Source organism: Apis florea, unplaced genomic scaffold (genome assembly GCF_048593485.1).
Source record: "Apis florea isolate Af1SG1 unplaced genomic scaffold, ASM4859348v1 contig_2495_pilon, whole genome shotgun sequence".
Lineage (NCBI taxonomy): Eukaryota > Metazoa > Arthropoda > Insecta > Hymenoptera > Apidae > Apis > Apis florea.
Genome location: NW_028256595.1, coordinates 2,114,825 through 2,133,550, shown reverse-complemented (window position 1 = coordinate 2,133,550; position 18,726 = coordinate 2,114,825). Strand labels below are relative to the sequence as shown.

The 18,726-nt window shown below is 40.6% G+C and overlaps 1 protein-coding gene across 9 annotated transcripts in view; it reads right to left on the bottom strand.

The window, feature by feature from the left end:
* The window catches only part of Trpgamma (Transient receptor potential cation channel gamma), a 77,134-nt gene that overhangs the window by 38,822 nt on the left and 19,586 nt on the right, over positions 1–18,726 (bottom strand). For 6 of the 9 annotated variants that reach the window (XM_012491006.3, XM_086906773.1, XM_086906772.1 and 3 more), the window contains exons 2-3: positions 18,162–18,215; positions 3,324–3,366 (exon numbers count right to left, since the gene is read on the bottom strand). The gene's annotated coding sequence lies outside the window, so the exon portion shown is untranslated. Of the gene's footprint in view, positions 1–3,323; positions 3,367–15,407; positions 15,492–18,161; positions 18,216–18,726 lie in introns of those variants that run through there. The other 3 variants (XM_012491003.3, XM_086906770.1, XM_086906771.1) reach the window with 2 other exon arrangements.

The following is an 18,726-nucleotide window of genomic DNA, read 5'->3' as shown; positions in this document are numbered from 1 at the left end:
AAAAAACGTCCTCGACTTCGAAAAACACGGTTGCCAAGTTCGAGGATGCATAAACAACAAACGTTACGTTACGCAATGCTTTCTTTTCTTTTTTTTTTATAAAATCTCCATCTCCTGGAAACAGGATATCTTGTTGACTCTCTCTCTCTCTCTCTCTGTACAAAGAGAGATACGATGTCCTTCGATACTTTCCACAGGGTGGCAAGTTCAACACCCTTCGTTCACAGCCCCCACTAACCCACCCCTTCCTCTCCAAGCTCTCCGAGGAAGCTCTCTCTCGGTATTGGCCAACTAACAGGCCAACGAAATTCCTCGAGAGCCAACCAGATTTTCCCTCTTTTTTTTCTTCCACCTCCTCCCGCTGCATTTCAGTTTCCGACGTTCTGCCGCGACCAAATTAAATCATCCACGAAACTTTCGCCCTGGATCTTCTTCGCCGTACTTTGTCATCATCGTTTCTCGTTTTTTCCCTCTTCCTTCTTCCGTTCCCCCCTTCTCTCCTCTTTTCGATACCGTTCTTCTGCTTCGAGAAAGTTTCCACTCCTTGAAACTCCTGGATCGAACGTTTGGTCACAGGGTGCGAAGGTATATACGAGATTGATTATTCTTATGATTATTATTTCTCCGAACGAGCGTTGCGATAACGTGGTAGGAATTGGAGCTGGTCGAATTGGAGCGAAAAAATATATAGTTTTGATAGTTAACTCACACTTGGACACTGTGACTAGAAAAGTATGACTAGAGCTACGTTGTTCTTAACGATTTCAATTATTTTTCTTCTGTTGCACGCAACAAGAAACCTTCTTTTTTTTTTTATATTTGAACTTCGAATTTAGAATGGAATTGGTGATATTCGATTTTTCAATGATTGAAAGTTTTCTTCGATAGTTTTCACGCAAAATCATTAACACTTCTCGATCGAAAATTTCGAGACGCGAACATTCGTAAGAATGTGTTTCCTCGATGATTGAAAATTTTCTTCGATAATTTTCACGCAAAATCGTTAACACTTCTCGATCGAAAGTCTCAACGAGCAATACCTCGTAATCCTAAAATTTCGAGGTGCAAACATTCGTGAGAATACGTTTCCTCGATAAAGTAACCAATTAATTTTCGCAGAAAATCTACACCACTTCTCAAACCTCTAACGAATAATAAACCTTCCGTGTCTTCCTCCTTAATGTACGTCCCTCGTACATTCCAGTTTCCCTTAACGCCGAACACGAGGATATCAATCGTATCGACGCCTCGAGCCGATAGCGAACGTGGGGCGTGGCAGTCGCGAACGACTTATCGCCACAACTCGTTCGTCGAGCATACGATTCAAAGTCGAAGAGAAGGCTCGATTCGCGATCTTTCAAAGCGTGGTTCAACGATAGATCGGCACGCATAGAAAATACATAGCGATTATTTCGATAGAAGGAGGGAGATATTTCCGCGGCATTCTTTCGAACGTAAGAGTCCCGTAAATATTATCGTAACACGCCACCGGCCGAAGCGATCGTTCGATCGAAACGGGGAGTTGCGCGAGAGTATCGATCCGAATAATCGAGTACGCGATATTCAAACGTTTTTTTTTTTCATCGTTGAAAATTCATAGGGTGCACGCAAAAACCTTTCAAATATTCATGTTCCTTGGCGCGGAGAAAAGCTCGTTGGCTTTTCTTCGGCGGCGGGACGGGCTGGAATTCAGAAAGTTTTCGGAACGGAACCGGATATTTCAACGCAACATTGTTGGCACGAACAGATGAATCACGACGCGCGGGTAAATAGCCGAGGATTCTCCAAACATTTTAAATTATTCTCGTTATATCGCGATACTTCGAAAACACGGGTTTCAATGGAGATTCAAAAATAGTTCTTTCCACAACGAGTCGATCCTTTACGCCACTTTTATCCTGTTTTCCCAACCTTTATTTATTACATTTGCTCGGATCGAAGAAATTTCGAAATTTGGAGATAAATAAAACATGCATTTCTCACTTTTCCTGATGTAATATTCGACAAATATCGTCGTTACTTATATACATTAAGATTCATAAGTTGAAAATCGTCAGATCAATCGTTATGGTTAACTTAGATGATCCACGTAGAGTGCCGAACAAGAGAACGAACATTAAATACAATTTCGACGAATTAACCGAGTTATTATAAGAACGGTTGATTATATTTGTATCGCTCGACGTAAGAGAATTGGAAATACGGTTTGATTATATTCCGTTTCGGAATATTTATTATCATTTTACTGAGGGAGGACTAGACGATACGCGTCCGGAGTTTCATCGTTTCACGATTTACCTTTGCGTCCTGAATAAACGAATGGGTCGGCGTTATAATGAGAGAATTAAATTGCCACGACGTACGTATATAAGGATTTATCGGTTGAAAATTCGAAGGTGACCAGAGGCAACGATCTGAACTATCCGAAGATAAGAAGGAATTCTTGGAAACGTTTCGAACGGCTTGGTTATGCATTAATCATTCTTCTTGGCCCTCGCCACTCTTTCGAGTCAATCGATTGTCGATCGAACCGAGGAGAAAATCGGCGAAAAAATCGGTACAGAAAACGATAATACTTTTCAAACGTTCCCCGAGCTCTTCCGTGTCGACGTGCAATTCGCGAGGATATCTTAGCCTCTTATTCGCCCACCCAATTTCCATCCACGTAATTCCTTCAACCGAAGGAATCGCGCCACGAATTCTACGATAACGATGAATGCAAAGCGAGCAGTTATCCCGCGAAAATCGAGAAATTTTGGATGCTGCTCGATAATAATTTTTTCTCTCGAATCGAAGATGCTAATTTCGTAATTTCGTATCTAAATCTCTCCAAATCTTACTTTGCGGGGAAAATTTAATAAGTCCAAGTTATTCTTCGATAATTTATCCTTCGAAATAATAATAACAATAATCTGTAACGATCGAAAATCGGTTCGACCAATAATAACCACGGATAAATGTTGCTCCAACATTTTATATAAGCAACTTTACAACTTTACAAATTTTGTTACTTTTTCCTCCGCGATCTCTATTCTCATCGGTAAGATTTCCAACTGCGTGAAATTTATGGAACGGCGATGCGACGCACACGCCTCCCAACTTACCGGACGATGAAAAACGTTTTGGACGATCGAGCCAGCTCGAGTGGGCGTACCCCGTGCGAATTTACTTACAGGGATCGATGGGGGGAAAATACGAAAAATCAATGCAACGTGGGAAGGAAAACGCGCTGTATCACCGACTTTTCTTCCCCCCCCCCTCTCGAAAAATGTGTACACTAAAAAAAGAACGTAACGAGGAAAAACGAGTGCGTTTCTACTCACCGATCTTCGGTACGTTCCTGTCATGATTTCCTTCGACGGAGAGCTGAAACAGAAAGAAGAGAAGGGGCGGGTTAAGCGGAGCGGTTTTCTTTCTCTTTTTATTCTCTATGAATGTTTTTCATATTTGTGTTAATGCCTCGATCGGGAATGAGAAATGGATCGAGAAAGTTTTCGACGGTATGCAGAGGTTTTATTAAATGTTGGATATTTGAAAATTATTATTTTATTAATCCTTTGCGCTCCAACTCTCGAGTTTAGTCGGCGAGTTTAGACCGGGTTTGACGATAGAAATATTATTTTCAAAGTTTTCGAGGTTTGCAAGCGTGGAATGAAATTAAAGTTCGAGCGAAGATGATTTTGATTTTATTGAATAACGAAATTATTTCTACTCATTAAGAAATTGAAATGATAGAGAGAAGGGAAATAGATAAAAATAGAGATAATGTAGTGTAAGAAGATGAGAAATAATAATAGACGGTGAGTGTGAGAGCACGGGGATTGTAAGGTTTGTAACGATATTTTATGCATCTTGGTAATTGTTTTATTATTAAAATATCACAAATCTAAAACAACGATATAGACTTTAATATTCGACAAATTTTCTTTATACGTAAAGATATGCATAGGATATTAAAAATATAAAAGTTTTACAGATTAATTTATGCGCGAAATCGTTTCAAGTTAGCTAAGAAATTCACCGAACGGTTCGAAAAGGAGTGCAAGGGATTAATTTCTAGATTAACAACATTTATCTGCTGGATTAGTAGCTAATTTTGAATCGGATATAAGAAGAAATTGTTGCTTACTCAACAAAGTTAAGATCCTCCATCTCAGGAGAAGAAAATTTTCCTCCTGAGTTTCGCCGTTTCCGTTATTTTATTTTCCGTTTGTACTTTACGCGTGCACGCTATTACGAAGTGGATCGATAATAACACAGGAAATGAACGATAAATTCGAGCATTCGCGCCCATTTTCAAAATTTCTCGCTCGCTTCTCCATTCGTTGAAACGGAGGAAAGGAGAGGGGGGGAAGAATGATAAGTAATTCCTGTTCCTCTCTCTCTCTCTCTCTCTCCAAAGAAAACGCATCCCTTGGTGAGCTCGAGCCAAGGTGTATACAAACCGAAGTTTATTCGAAGCGAAGTTCATCGAGGGAAGGCCGCCGAAAAGGAATTTCGGAGTCCGAGTTTGTGCGAAATTCCTTTTGGCCGTTTTCCACGGTGTCTCCTCGAGAGAGGAATCTTCTTCTTCTGAGGAAAGAATCGATCCTGCGTTTTTCTACTCTGCTAGCCAACCTCGAATAGAACGTTTCTCGACGAGAAGTTTCTTTCCCGCTGGTGGAGAATTTTGCCCGATTGATCGCGGAAGAATTTGCAGTAATAAATATTCTTTGTGGAGGAGACAGGTGTTGTACGTGTACGTGTTTCCAGGGAATCGATTCGAGGGAATAAAATTTGCCCATTTTCGAATTTTCTTCTTCGCTTCCTGGAAACGCGAGAAATTCGCCGAGGAATTTTTTCTTTCTCTCTCGAGAGAAAGACGAGAAAAGGAAAGATTCGATGCAACAGAGGAGGAGGAACGTTGAGGTGAGCGCCAAATTTCAATGCAAAATGAATTGTCCATAAAAATGTTCGCTCGAGAATGTTTCGTGAGAATATCCATATCGAGCAAAGAACGTTATTGCTTACGGAACAGAATCGTGATTATCGATGATGGTGAAAATAAGCGAGGTTAATAAATTTTTTCGTATTCAAGAATTTGGTTTAAGGTACCGTGTTGAATAAAGATAATAACAAAAGTGGATATCGCAATATTTCTCCAATAAAGTCCATTTATTTTTACTTCAAGAAATTATTCTACGATAACTTCGAATAAAAAGAAAAAAAAAAAAATAAAAGAGTCGCTTTTATTCCGACAAACGATGTTACAATCGACGTATGAAAAGCTGTATCAATGATAAATAAAAAAAAAAAAAAACTAATATCGATAATCGATAGTCGCAATTACGTTTGATTTAAAAAACAAAAGAAAACATTATAAAAGATAATCCCTCTCAAAAAAAAATCGCATTTATCCTTCCGATTCAAACGATACATCTTGTTCGATCTATATTGCAGCTTACGACCGACTTTACGACCCGTGCTTTCGCTTTAATATTTACGTTATACCCGTGCTATGAAATGATTCTCTGATCTGACGATAACGGTGGAACAATGCCTCGAAAACGTTATGCGAAAACATTCGAAATAGCTTTTCCCACCGTCTTTGCCAATAAGAAAATGGCATTAATCAAACCGTGTTCGTCATCCCCCTCCTACCGTTTATCCTTATCGTTTCGTCTCGTCGTTCGCGAAAGCACGGACCAAGCTAGTCCACTAATCAAGAATACTCCGATTTCCACGCTGTGGAATCACGTTTCTCGTATTCGATCGGTCAGTTTTTCGTCTCCAGCTAGTATGATCGATGGATGGATACATGCAATGGATAGGAATCGATTTTCCTCGACGAATTTTCGAGGCTGTGTTGTCTGTGTAACAGCCTCGTGGTATGTTGATATTGTCGGAATGTTTTCTGTTTTTCCAACGTTAGCTCGAACCAGTGTTGTTGCAAAGGTGATCGCCGTGCGCGGAAATAAGATGGCGAAAATATGGAGGAAACTGAATTTACCATTTTTTGACGATATCTCGCTTTTTCTTCCACCGAGTTTTCCAATTCGATTCGTGAGGGAATACCATACCGGTTTCGATATGTGTATCGAGTCCTTAATCGCGATGCCAATAGTTATTATTTGTCCTTATTCAACGTGGAGTGTTTAATAACATTTTGCCGAAGGAAAAAAAAAGACAGAATTTCTCGTCGTTCGATGCGCGCAATGCGTTGAATTTTTTTCCGATACTGGGCGGCGAGTCGTTGGACGCTTTGCAGCGGAGAGTTTCGACTCTCGGGAAGCAACCGCTATTACGTAGTTTAAAAAATTAATCACCGACGACCCTCGAGCCGTAGAACCGCGCTTATTATCTTCTTTGCCCCGCGTAACAATTCGCGAAACCGGCGCATCGATTAACGATACACAAGTTAATCCCCGATTAATAATTCCCCGACACAGAATTTTCTCGTCCGATTAAATAAATCATGTCAAGTCGATAATTAATTAAACATCAACAGTTGTGAATGCGTGTACATGTATTTTTCTTCGCAACTCTTTTTCGAAATTCGAATAGATTTCCAACTATTTCCTTCAACATTTACGTACACAAGCATACATCCTCTATCCGTAACTAAAAACTAATAAACTCCATTCGGAATATCGGCGAATTTTCTTAATGCATCCAATAATAATCTCGATCGATGTTTTCGACGATCGATTATCCTTGTTAATTAATGCAAGTTATTACCAATCGCGGAAAAGGTTTGTGAATTACAACAACCGGAATAAATTGATGGTACCGTTCACCGATCGATCCATTCCTCGTCTGTCCCTTCGTAGAACGCACTATCTCTTTTCCCCCTTTCTTCTCTCCTTTTAATCGCGTGTTTCCTTCTTTCTTTCCTCGTGGAAATGGAAAAATCGCGATCATCGAAAGAAAAGAAACCAAAAAGAAAAAAGAAGGGGGGTGGAGGGTAGATGGAATCGATCGTTTTTCGAAGGAATTTATTACCTCCTAGGACCGTTTGCAAAGTTACCTTAGGTGTCGTCCAAGTCGAGATTTATAGCGGTACCGAAATCGAATAAATTCGATTCCCATCGAGATTTCGCTTGTTAAGATTTCTTCTAGATCCACGTTTAGGGATTTATACATTCACTGCTGCTATATTGACGCGAACAAACGGTGATATATCGAGAAATATATATATATAAAACGCACAATGTGCGAACAATTGCCACGTCCTTCGCTTGGCCGCCGTCCTTTTGTTTTCCACAGCCGCGCATCGGACAGCTTTTCATACGACAGGGCGAGTGTGTCGATGGATCACGCGGATACCGCAGAAATCCGGTTTATTGCGTGCGCAGTTTTCCAAGGGAGAGAGTGGCTGGTTCGTCCACGCGAATTCCATTGTTCCCATTGAGAGATCGAAAGCCCTAGCGTTTCTTGAGCTGAGCTTGATCATTCGTAATCGTTTTGGACTCGTTTTAACCTTAACGCAACTCTCAGTCATCAGTTGGATTGATGCAGCAATTCCACGATATTTATTTACGTTTGATTTTTTTAAAATATCGAATAGATTCATAAGCTTTTTACGTATAATCGCTGCGTAGAATAATATATTATCGAATTAGGTTAGATTTTTTAATCTCAAATCAAATCGAACTACATTTTCGATCGTTAATCCGTGTCCGACGAATGTTAGGGATAGAAATGTTATTTTCAAAGTTTCCGAGTTTTGCAAGTTTTGGAATACGGTAATGAAATTAATTGGAGCGAAGATGAGTTTGATTATTAAATAACGAAATTATTTCGATCCGTTAAGAAAATACTGATGAAAATGGAAAGAACAGTATTAGAAGATGAAAAATAAGAATAGTAGACAGCGAGAGCGCGTTATTGTAAGGTTTGTAATGACATTTCATTGTGCATCTTGGCAATTATTTTATTATTATAAAATATCAACACAAAACAACAATATAGACTTTAATATTCGACAAACTTTCTTTCTTTATAAAGATTCATAAGATATTAAAATATAAAAAGTTTTACACGTTGAATTTGTGCGCGAAATCATTTCAAGTTGGCTAAAATATTCACCGAACTGCTTCGTGTGAAGTTGTTGGTTCGCTCGAGTGCAAATTATGCGAAAGGAACGAACGAACGTTGCGTTTTCTGATCCACGGATTTTTAACTTTACGCGTTATTATTATAAAGAGAAGGAGTCTGATCGCATCTCGAAAATCAATCAGCAAATCGATCATATCGATTACGCCATCTACGCGCACCACGATTAATTCGTCTTCTACGATGGCGAAAATGTGGACAGATATTATTATAGATAATATTCTATCCACGGTGTAACAGGATTATAAATCTCCGAGCAGAGTGTCCACTCTGTCCTTCTTTACCTGGCGATACATCGTATAAACTATTCTATCTATATATATTGGAGCGTTGAATGATTTACAAGCGTTCGTTTATCGAGAGAAAGAGAGAGGGGGGGGGGGAGAAAAGCGTTCAGATTCGCCGTGGATCGGTCGATTTCTGCAGTTGACAAAGAACATTTCTCCTTCTCGTCCCGTTGACACGTGAAATACGTTCCGCCTCGGGAAAATACGAGACGAAAATGGACGCCGGCTAGAAGGAATATCTCTAAAAGAAGAGACACAGGAACGAAGGGAAACGAGATTCTCTCCGGTTAAGCGTCCCTTCCAAATGGATTTTTCCAAGTAAAAAATCAAGGGAATAAGATACGAGTAATAATCGTTAAAATCCCCTTCTATGGCGGCTTTGCGACTCGCTTTAAATCCTTACCTATTTAACATTAAAACTCCATTGACTGTAAGGTAGATATATAAATATATAATCATTGTGAAACCAATTGTGGATATGTGTTTTAACCGATGGATACGATCGATACGTACGATGAGTCTACGCGAGAAAATAAATGGAAAATATTACAAATTTCTTTTTTTTCATTCGAGAAATTGGCTGTTCTTTTCCATGAAAAAATTGAAAATTCGTCTAATCTCGATTTCTCAAAAATCAAAAGACACTTCATTCGTTCATTTTCTAATCGAAAAATTTTGGCAAAAATTTTATTTATTTGCCAAATCCATCATAATTAATAATCTCGAACGAGCATAATACGATTTTAAAAATCTACGATCTTTCAGTTGCGTACGTTCAGAATGAGCCGAGTCATTGTTAAACGAATAAGTGAAAAAAAGAGAAAAAATAAACAGGCCTCTGTTCGATCAATGTTCCCCCAGGTTCGTTGGAAAAAAAAAAGAAAAGAAAGGAAGAGACGAAAGTTAACGATAATGGGCGCAACGAAGAATGGACGATGGTGATTTTCTGTCGAGTGTACAACGGAATCGCAACAATGGGGGAAAAGTGGGGATCACGCGTGGCGGCAACTGGATTCCTCCCTGCTGACTATAAATCAACCATTACCGACAATCGCTTCGTTCGATAAGAGGCGTGCAAGTCGAGGGGAGCGGCCATATTGATATTTATCGGTTGAATTTTTCGCGTATGAATCGGTCGATGAGCAGTCGAGCAACAACGAGAATTCCAAGAGTGGCGAGAATTTCCCCGAGGTATCGTTCCATCTGGATCACGGTACGTACCTCGAGAATAGGTGTGTCGAGTGCGTTTATTACTTGCTCGGACAAATGAATTTCCTCGAATCACCGGCGTGGGCGGGAATATTGAATTTCCAAGGAGCAGTGGTCGAATATCGGCCGACTTAAGGAGCATTAATGGAACATTAATGGAACGGAAAGAGAATCGAGCTTCGTGTCGATCTTCTTTGTGACAACTCGAGATTCTCCGATTAAATATAACTCGAGAGAAGAGCATTAAGGGAAAAAAAGAAAAACTTATTTTTCAACGTTTCTTCAGGAGTTGCGATTCCTTTTATATCCCTGATATATCGAATAATCCTCCGCCAAAGCGAAGAAAATAGATGGAACAAAAGGGAAGTTTATCTTTCAATTTCTTCCTCTCCTGTATTTAATAAATAACTTTTGCCAAAGTGAGAAAAATCGAAGAAAAGAAAACCTTATTTTTCAACCGTTCGTGATATTTTAAACAATTCGAGATCCTCCGTTAAAATAAAGGAGAACATATCGATCGTTCGAATCCCCTTTACGCCTTCCAAGGATACGTCCACCAGTTAAGGAAATATTTAAAAGAGTAAATTTGGTATCGATCGATTGATCGAAAATTTCCACGCGTAAGCAATTCTTTCTTCTTCTTCTTCTTCTTCGTTCTTCTCTCGTTCTTCTGGTTACGCGCTAACGGTCGTAACAAGAGTATTACGGGCGATAGTTAAACGATAAGGTGGAAAACGGCGGTGGCTTAACAAGGGGATCGTAATTCTTCGGCGACAAGCTTATTTAGCCCGTGAACCTCCAACATCTCGAGTTCCTGTCCGCATTCACCACCGGCGGAAGAAGCTTTATTGCACGGAATATAGAAATTGCGCCACGTAATTAAACAACGTAATTAATAACGAAAACGAAGGAGATTGGAGTCAGCAATCGTTTTCATCGTTGCTCGTGTTGATCGGCCAATTCCTTTCGTTCCAAAATACGTTCGAACGTGTATATAATCACGTTTCGAACGTTCTTCGTCTTACGTCCTTCTTCTTTCTTCGATTTCATTGTGATTTCGATTAGATCGCTCGTCTCGTGTGATTATGACCAGACGCATAGAAATCAATAACCGAGTGCACAGAGGAAATTCGTGCGTGCCTTTTGCATTCGAATGGGATTTCAGGTGGATGGGAATCTCGGTTGAAACCGATGCGAAACGTAGACGTTCTGAATATTAATTTGACAAGGGGACTCGTTTTGAATATTCGCGAATTTGGTAAGAAAGAGAAATATCCGTGAAACGATCGGAATCCGGAAGTGGTCGTTGGCATTGGCTCGGGGCAAAGGGTCGAAATTACAGGTGTTCCGGAATGGCGATATTAAAATTGCCAGCGATAAATCTTCGAGAACCATTCGGTTCATTCTGCAATCATTAAAAGAGGGATATTAAAAGAGGGGAAGAAATATTCGATTCGATCCTTTTCTTAGCAATGAAATCATTAAACAAAAATATCCCTGATATTTATACCGAGAAATTATCGGAATTTATTACTCGTTGGAATTTTCGCGAAATGCAAACGAGTACCCTCCCCCCCCCCTGTTCTTCCCCCTCGATCATAAATTCCGTATATCGAACAATCATCGTTCCCTTCAAACTTTTGTTCCCACGCCACAAAATGTTATCTTTCCCCATCTGTACCGTCTCCGCGTCCTTCGACAAACAATCGTCCCGACTCTCTCGAAACGTTCCTAGATACACGCAATTTACGAGGTGACGCATACACCTACAGGGTGACTCCTTTCAACACTTTTCCAACAGCTAAACTCGTAAACCTGGCGTGCTAATAAAAATATATTTCAAAGAAAATATATTCAGATGACAATATAAGAACGATAATTTCACTTTCGGCTGGTGGTGAAAAATACGTTTTACGAGACGATTTATAATTAAACTCGAAGGAAGGTTATCACGTGTCTACATATATATATATAAAACCGGAAAATAAGCAAAAATATTTCACGGAGAAAATGATTTTTCTCCCCTCGTTAAATTCTCTCCAGCCGAGTTATTAATCCGAGCTGAGCGTAAAATCCTTTTCTACGATCTTTCTTCGAGCAGAATCGGACAGAAACGAGCAACGTATCGTCACAACGTATCTTCGTTGTACGCGCGATCTTTCTCCCGTTTACGTTATCGTCGTCCTGCATTTTCCCACTCGAGAATGAATCCTCTGTAAGGGGACGAAGACGACGGCTATTCCGGCTTTGGATCGTATTCGAATCACGTGCCGCTTCCACGACGATGCTACATAATACCAAGGGAATAAATCCGTTTCTAAATAAAAGCGATATTGTGTGACCTATCGACGATCGTTCGGGGGGATAACGCGGGAATCGTGTACCATTTTCAAATAAATCCACCGCGCAACGTTTCGGATTTGGGGAACATTTTTATCGCGGAATACGATCGCCTTTCCCTCTCCCTTCCGTCCCTCGAAACGAGCGAGTCGTTGAAGGAAAACGGACGATGATTTCAGAGAGCGGGGCCTCGATTTTCCAAGGAAGTTTAAATCGATCGTAAAACGCGGTTCCAATATATACAATTAAAGGCGGTGGTCGCGGTATAATTCGCGCGTATAATTCGATTTAACACCGGTGCAAAAGAAACGGATGCACCGTGGCGGGTACTGGCTGGCCACCGGCCAATCCGCCATTCTTTTTTTCTCGCTCCTATTCTATAGCCGACGACCTTTGTTCCAACCTTTGTTCGAGAACGTATCGGATTCTGAATTCCTAAATGCAGACGATTCGCTTACAAAGTTGTTTTGGATTAAAAGTGGTCGGATCGCGAGTTCGGAGGTGGATTGCGAGTGCAGCACACGTCGTATTCGCATCCTATAATTATTCCAGCTGGGCGACGCCTACTTTGTAAATTACAGCCGGAACTGTCATCCGCAAACTATCGATTCAACGTTTAACCAAAAGTGTACGTACACAGCCAGGGGGATAGAATTAATCGATTAGTTTCATCCCATTAGTTTTGTATAGAAAAACCGGAGTTGTTCTCGCGAGTTTCTTTTTTTTTTTTGCAGCTTAAAAGACTTAATCGACTTAATCATAATTTGCGTCTCTCTCTCGCAACATGCGAAACGAAATCGATTGGCGAAAAAAGAAAAAACAAAAAAGGAAAGAAATTCGAAGCTGCTTTCGTTAAACGCAACGAAATTTTGTCGAGGAGGTGTCCCGCGAACCATGCTATTTCCGTGCAGCGTAAACGCGCACTTGGAAAGTTAACATGGTGGAAATGTTTGGAACGAGCTTTAATAAATCGCTCTCACCCTCCCCTATCCTTCGACAACGACTTTCAATTTGACCGAGTCGCTCGTCCCAAGTTCCCGAGAGTTTATTCTATTCCTTTCTATTTTCCACTTTCATCGAGGGGAAAAATAAAAGGAGAAAAAGAATTCGCCACGTGTAACCGAACGAGGACCGCGGTTCGAAAATTCGAGATATCTCTGTCAAAGAGTGATAATCGAGTTTGCGTTTCTATCATGCGTGTAATCTTCCCCGTTCAATCTCCCTCGTTTTAGTCGAATTTCTCGAATCCCTTTTTTCGAAACGTTGCATCCGCGCGAATAAACGTCTTGGGACGTAAAACGGGCGATCTAATAATCTCTATTTTTCCGTGGAGTTTTTGCTTTCTGCGAGTTCTGCCCGCATTTCGAACGGGCGTTACGATAAAACGGGAAGAGAGGTCGGCGGGTAGGTGGCTGGCGAAAAATAAACAGAACGGAGCAAAACGTAGCTGCTAGTTTTCGATTTGATTTCCCGCTGCAATGACTGGCTTTCGGTTAAAGCCAGTAGCTCGACAAGATAGAAGGAGGCGATCCGTGAACACACACAATGGGTGCAATCAGTCGTGGATTCGTACCCGGTCGCGACCGGTTGTTTATTCGACTTCGATTTCTCGCGCGGCCTGCCTTTTCACCATTCTCTGCTCTATTCTCTTCGACCGCGTTACGTTGTCCTCCGACTCTTCCTCACTTTCGAGGAGGAGCGAAATTGGAAATATTAGTCGGCCTTCCGCTTCGTATATTGATTCCCTTTAAACGAAACTTTGCAATTTACAATTGTTAGGAAATTATTCAAATGTTAAATATTTTTTTATTTCGAATCTTTGCCCCTCTGTCGTCAACTTTGACAGAGAAGAATGAGAATCGAACGTAACAATCGAAATATTAGTTAATAATAAATAAAAATATTAGTTAGTTTACTGCTTCATATATTAATTCTTTCTAAGCGAGAGTTTGCAATTTATAATTATTAGAAATTGAGTAATATTAGTCGGCCTTGCACTTCATATTAAGTCTCTTTAAACGAAACTTTGCAATTTACAATTGTTAGGAAATTATTCAAATGTTAAATATTTTTTTATTTCGAATCTTTGCCCTGTCTTTAAATCGCAATTTTCTTCTCTGATTCTTTGATAGAGAAGAATGAGAATCGAACACGATAATCGAAATTAAAAATATTAGTTAGCTTCATATATTAATTCTTTCTAAGCGAGAGTTTGCAATTTATAATTATTAGAAATTGAAGATATTAGTCGGCCTTGCACTTCATATTAAGTCTCTTTAAACGAAACTTTGCAATTTACAATTGTTAGATTAAATTATTCAAATGTACTTCTTTATTTTTGATTGGTCGATCGACCGAATCTTTAGACTATTTTTCGTGATAATCGAAATTGGAAATGTTAATGGCGTTTCATACATTAATTCTCTCTAAGCGAGAGTTTGCAATTTATAATTATTAGAGAGTTATTCAAAATATATATTCCTTTTTTGGCAATGATCGATCGATCGATCGAATCCTTGCCCCCTCCTCTCTAGGCTATTTTCTCCTCTGATTCTTCGTCACTTCGATAAGAGCGAGAATCGAAATTGGAAGTATTAATTCGCCTGAATACGTTCCGCGTATTAACGCTTGTTCAACGTGCAATTTAGTATAATTATTCGAGAGAAAATTACGCAGATGTACCATTCCATTTTGACAATGCTCGGTCGGTCGCTCGATCGATGAAACATTTACAAACGAAGAACTCTCGCTCTCTTGCCTTTTCTGGGTTATTCTCCTCCGACCTTTTGTCACTTTGACACGAAGTCAGCGGGAGAGATTGAAAATAATCGGTCTTACGTCCCCACGCAGTAATCCTCGTCTTTCGAACGATCATTTCGAGGTCGACAAGCTCTACAATTACGATTCGACGGAATATTACGAGCGTGTATTTCTCCATTTCGACGATCGGCGGAACATTTATCGCCACGGCAATTAAGGAGGCGAATTAAACGAAAAATTTAACGCGACGGAATACTCGAAATTCGCTTTGTATTCCATCATATCGATCCCAATCCACTTTGACAACTAGCTAATGAACGCAAGTGAATTCTCTAATTCGTCTCCACGATTTTAACAAAAAGGGATGGACGCGATGATCTTCCGTACTTTTCGACAATGCCGAATAAATCCATATAACGTTTGCTCGTCGGTGGCTCGGCGGTCAAGGGGGTCGGTTGGGCGCGTATCGATCAACTGGAAAGCGGAGAATAGGGAAGAATGCTCGTTACCAGTACTATTAGAAGACGGGATCACGGCTCTCAGTTCCAATTAGACTCGTATTCAACGACGACGAGTTCCAATCGGGGTACGTCTGGCCAGACAAGAAAGGAAAAAGATGATAATGCCTACGCCGTTGCCACTCGACTTTGTCTAGTAGCACGATAGAAGCGGCGGAAACACAGTTTCAGTGTGCCAAGTTTAAGATAAGCCACGTACCTCTGTCTCTCTAGCTTTTTATCCTCGTCCTCTTTCCCCGTTTCGCTTGACATTTTCGCCCTTAGGCTTCTTCCACAGCGTTATCTCCTTTGTCCGCTTTCTCTTCGCGAGCAGAAAAAAAGAAAGAAAGAGGGATGGAAACGACGAAGAAAATCGAGAGCATTCCAACGTCCTTTTCCACTTTTATCCGATATTTTCACCCCTAGGCCGCTTCGAGTATCGTCTTCCTTATTATTTGTCCTTTCTACGTGGAAGAAAAAGAGAGATCCGAATTGAAAGGATGGAGGGAAAAAAAAAAAAAAAAAATAGAAATCCTACGCTCGTTTTCTTTTCCTTTTACGCAATATTTTCCTCTTTAGACTCGTTCGAGTATCGTCTTCCTTATTATTTGCTCCTCGTTCGCGAGAAAGAGAAGATGAAAGGATAAAAAAAAAAAGAAGAGAAAAAAATAGAGGAAATTCTTCGCGTATCCTTTTCAAGCGATATTTTCATTTTTAGACTGCTTTGAGTATCGTCTCGTGCGTTATTCGCTTTCCCTTCGCGAGAAAGAAGAAACAATATCGAAGAGATGAACGACGAAATAAGAGCGTTCTCGAACGTCCTCTTTCACTTTTATCCGATATTTTCATCCTTAGATTCCTTCGAGTACAGTCCGCTTTATGACTTCTTCGCGAGAAAGAAGATTCGAGGATAAAAAACAATTCTTACGTGTCCTTCCTTATTCTTTTTTCCTTCTTTTGAGGAAGAAGGAAGGGACAGACGACGAAGAAGATTAAATTTTCACGTTTTCATCCTTGTATCGCTTGCTTTTTCTTCGCGGGAAAATAATGAATACCGAATCGAAAGAATAAAACTCAAAAAGAAAATTAAAAATCCTTCGTTCCTCTTCTCTTCCATATTTTCTTTCTCAGGTTTCTTCGAGCATCGCTTCTTACCACCGTTTCCATTCGTCTTTTCTTTTCGAAGAAGACATCCAAGTGGAACGGATGAAAGCGAGAAAGAGAGAGAGAGAGAGAAAATTATAGTAGAAAGCGAGAGCATAAAGAAAGGGGTTACTTCGTGGCCTCCCCTCCTCTTCTCTCCATCATTTTTGCCAAACAATCGGGAAGGTGTGACTGTGGCCGAGCATGTGGCCATTGTAAACGTGGCAAAGTGCTCGGGATAGCGAGCAGACTCGACGTTTAATGCGAGGAACGCGGCGATGCGAAAATTACGACCGAAGCTTCCGACCCTTTAATTTTTCAAAGTACACGCGGAATTCCGGAAGCCCCCCCGCAAAGCGATCCCGCTCCTTTTCAAAGAGAGAGTTTAGGGAATGACTGGGTCCACGACTCTGTTCCCGCGTTAATAAAGAAGAGCACGAGTGTGCTTCTTGCTTTTCTAAACAAAAAAGACTGACAACGGTTTTTCGCTATTAGAAATTATTCACGCGACTCCCGTGAAGGAATGAGATTCTGAATTCTCGCACATTTTTTTCATTCATTGCATACCAAATGGCAAATTGGCGAAATTCATAATTTGGAAGCTCGTCGTTCGTAAGGAAAATTCGAGGGAAAGATCTTACTCGATCTTTCGGCTCTTTAAAATTCATGGAATTAGATAAGATGGCTAGATCAAAACTTTTTTTTTTTGTAGATAATTTTGTTTTAAGAGCAAAGTTAAGTGTAATAAAAAAAAAAAAAATTATCGTTCTTCCTTCACTTTATATCCTAAAATCATCTTTAAAGAAACTCTGATTACTTCCTCTACTGTAATTACTTTCCTGTTATGATACTGTGTGATACAACTAATCACTGTAGAGACGTAAAAAATAAATACTGCAGGATAAAATTCAACTCACTTTTGCCTATATATACATAGAATTAAATTTTACCATCTTACCGCTCCGTTCGTCCCAAGACGAAGCGCCTGTATATCACGAATTAAATTTAAGTCGTTTCTGTCCCCATCCATCCCTTTATTTTACGCTCGAAGCGTTCTCGGTAAGTCTAGAAATCGGCTTCTCCCCCTCGCAAAGCGGACAGAACGTTTTTGTTACAGCCTATTTATTTTCCACCACTGTCGGCCAATTGGATTAAAGGGATCGAATATTGAATCTGATCGAATGGAACGCGGTGGCGCTCTCGAAAGGGTAACGCGCGCCACCGTTAAAAATATCGCAGAGATCGACCGAATTTATAAACGTTTCGCGAGAGAATTTAAGCCACCGCGTAAGTACGTAAGCAGCCGCGTGTACAAAGTCGATCGTTTCGATGAATTTTCGAAACTCCCGTGTCGTGCCGATCCACCCTTTCCACCCTTGTTTCGCCGCCATTCGAACTCGATACCTCGATGGACAAGTTCGAATCGAATGGCTGGCTAAATCTTCGACCAAATCTTCGAGATTCCACGAGCATCGACTCGATCGTTCCTCGATAAATATGATACAAATGATCGATCCGATTGAAATTGCGCGTGATGGAAACAGAGAGAGAGAGAGAGAGAGAGAGAGAGAGAGAGAGAGAGAGAGAGACGGTGGTTATTTTGAAAGAAGGGAATGAAGAAACGAAAAGTGACACGTAGTTTGCAGTAAGCAGCGTGACCCAGATCGCCTGATGAACATCGAGGCTCGAAACAGAGAGAAATGTATAGGCTGAGGGAGGGTATTAGCGTTGGAATATATCGGAAACTATTAAGCTATTGCAACGAGATACCGATCGCCTTCCCTCATACCAATTCTCCTGCCCCCCTCTCGAAATTATTTCTAGACAATACCTGTGCCAGAGCTGAGCCCCATTCATCGGATCAGCCCTCACGTCCTCGCCTCACCTAGAACAGAGAGAAGCGGCGTTTCTGTTAATTAGTACACCGTCCGCGCCGGGTAATTAAGGAAATGCAATCGAGACGATAGGGGGGACGTGTCGCGTGCTGCAACACCATCCAATTTTTAAACTCGACGCTTATCTCGACTCGGCTCTTTATTCTCGGCCCTTCGTTCCCCATCCACCGAAGGGAATTAAACTGACCGACGACGCAATAACGGCCACTGCACGCGATTCTCTTTATCTCTCTCTCGAAAGATAAACGAGAAATATATCGCGAAAATTCTCTTTTTTTATCCTTGCTTTTCTCCCTTTCCCCCTTTTCTCTCTCGTTACGTTCGCGTACCTTCCGTGTATTCTCGATGAATATTTGAAACCAGTCCACGAGAGCGCGGCCGGCCCACACCCACAGAGTCGAGAAAGAATGGAAAGAAAGAAAGGAAGGAAGGAAGAGAAAAGTGAAAATAAGCGATGCACAATCACCGGCTTTAATTACACCGCTCGTCAAACCTTCATCA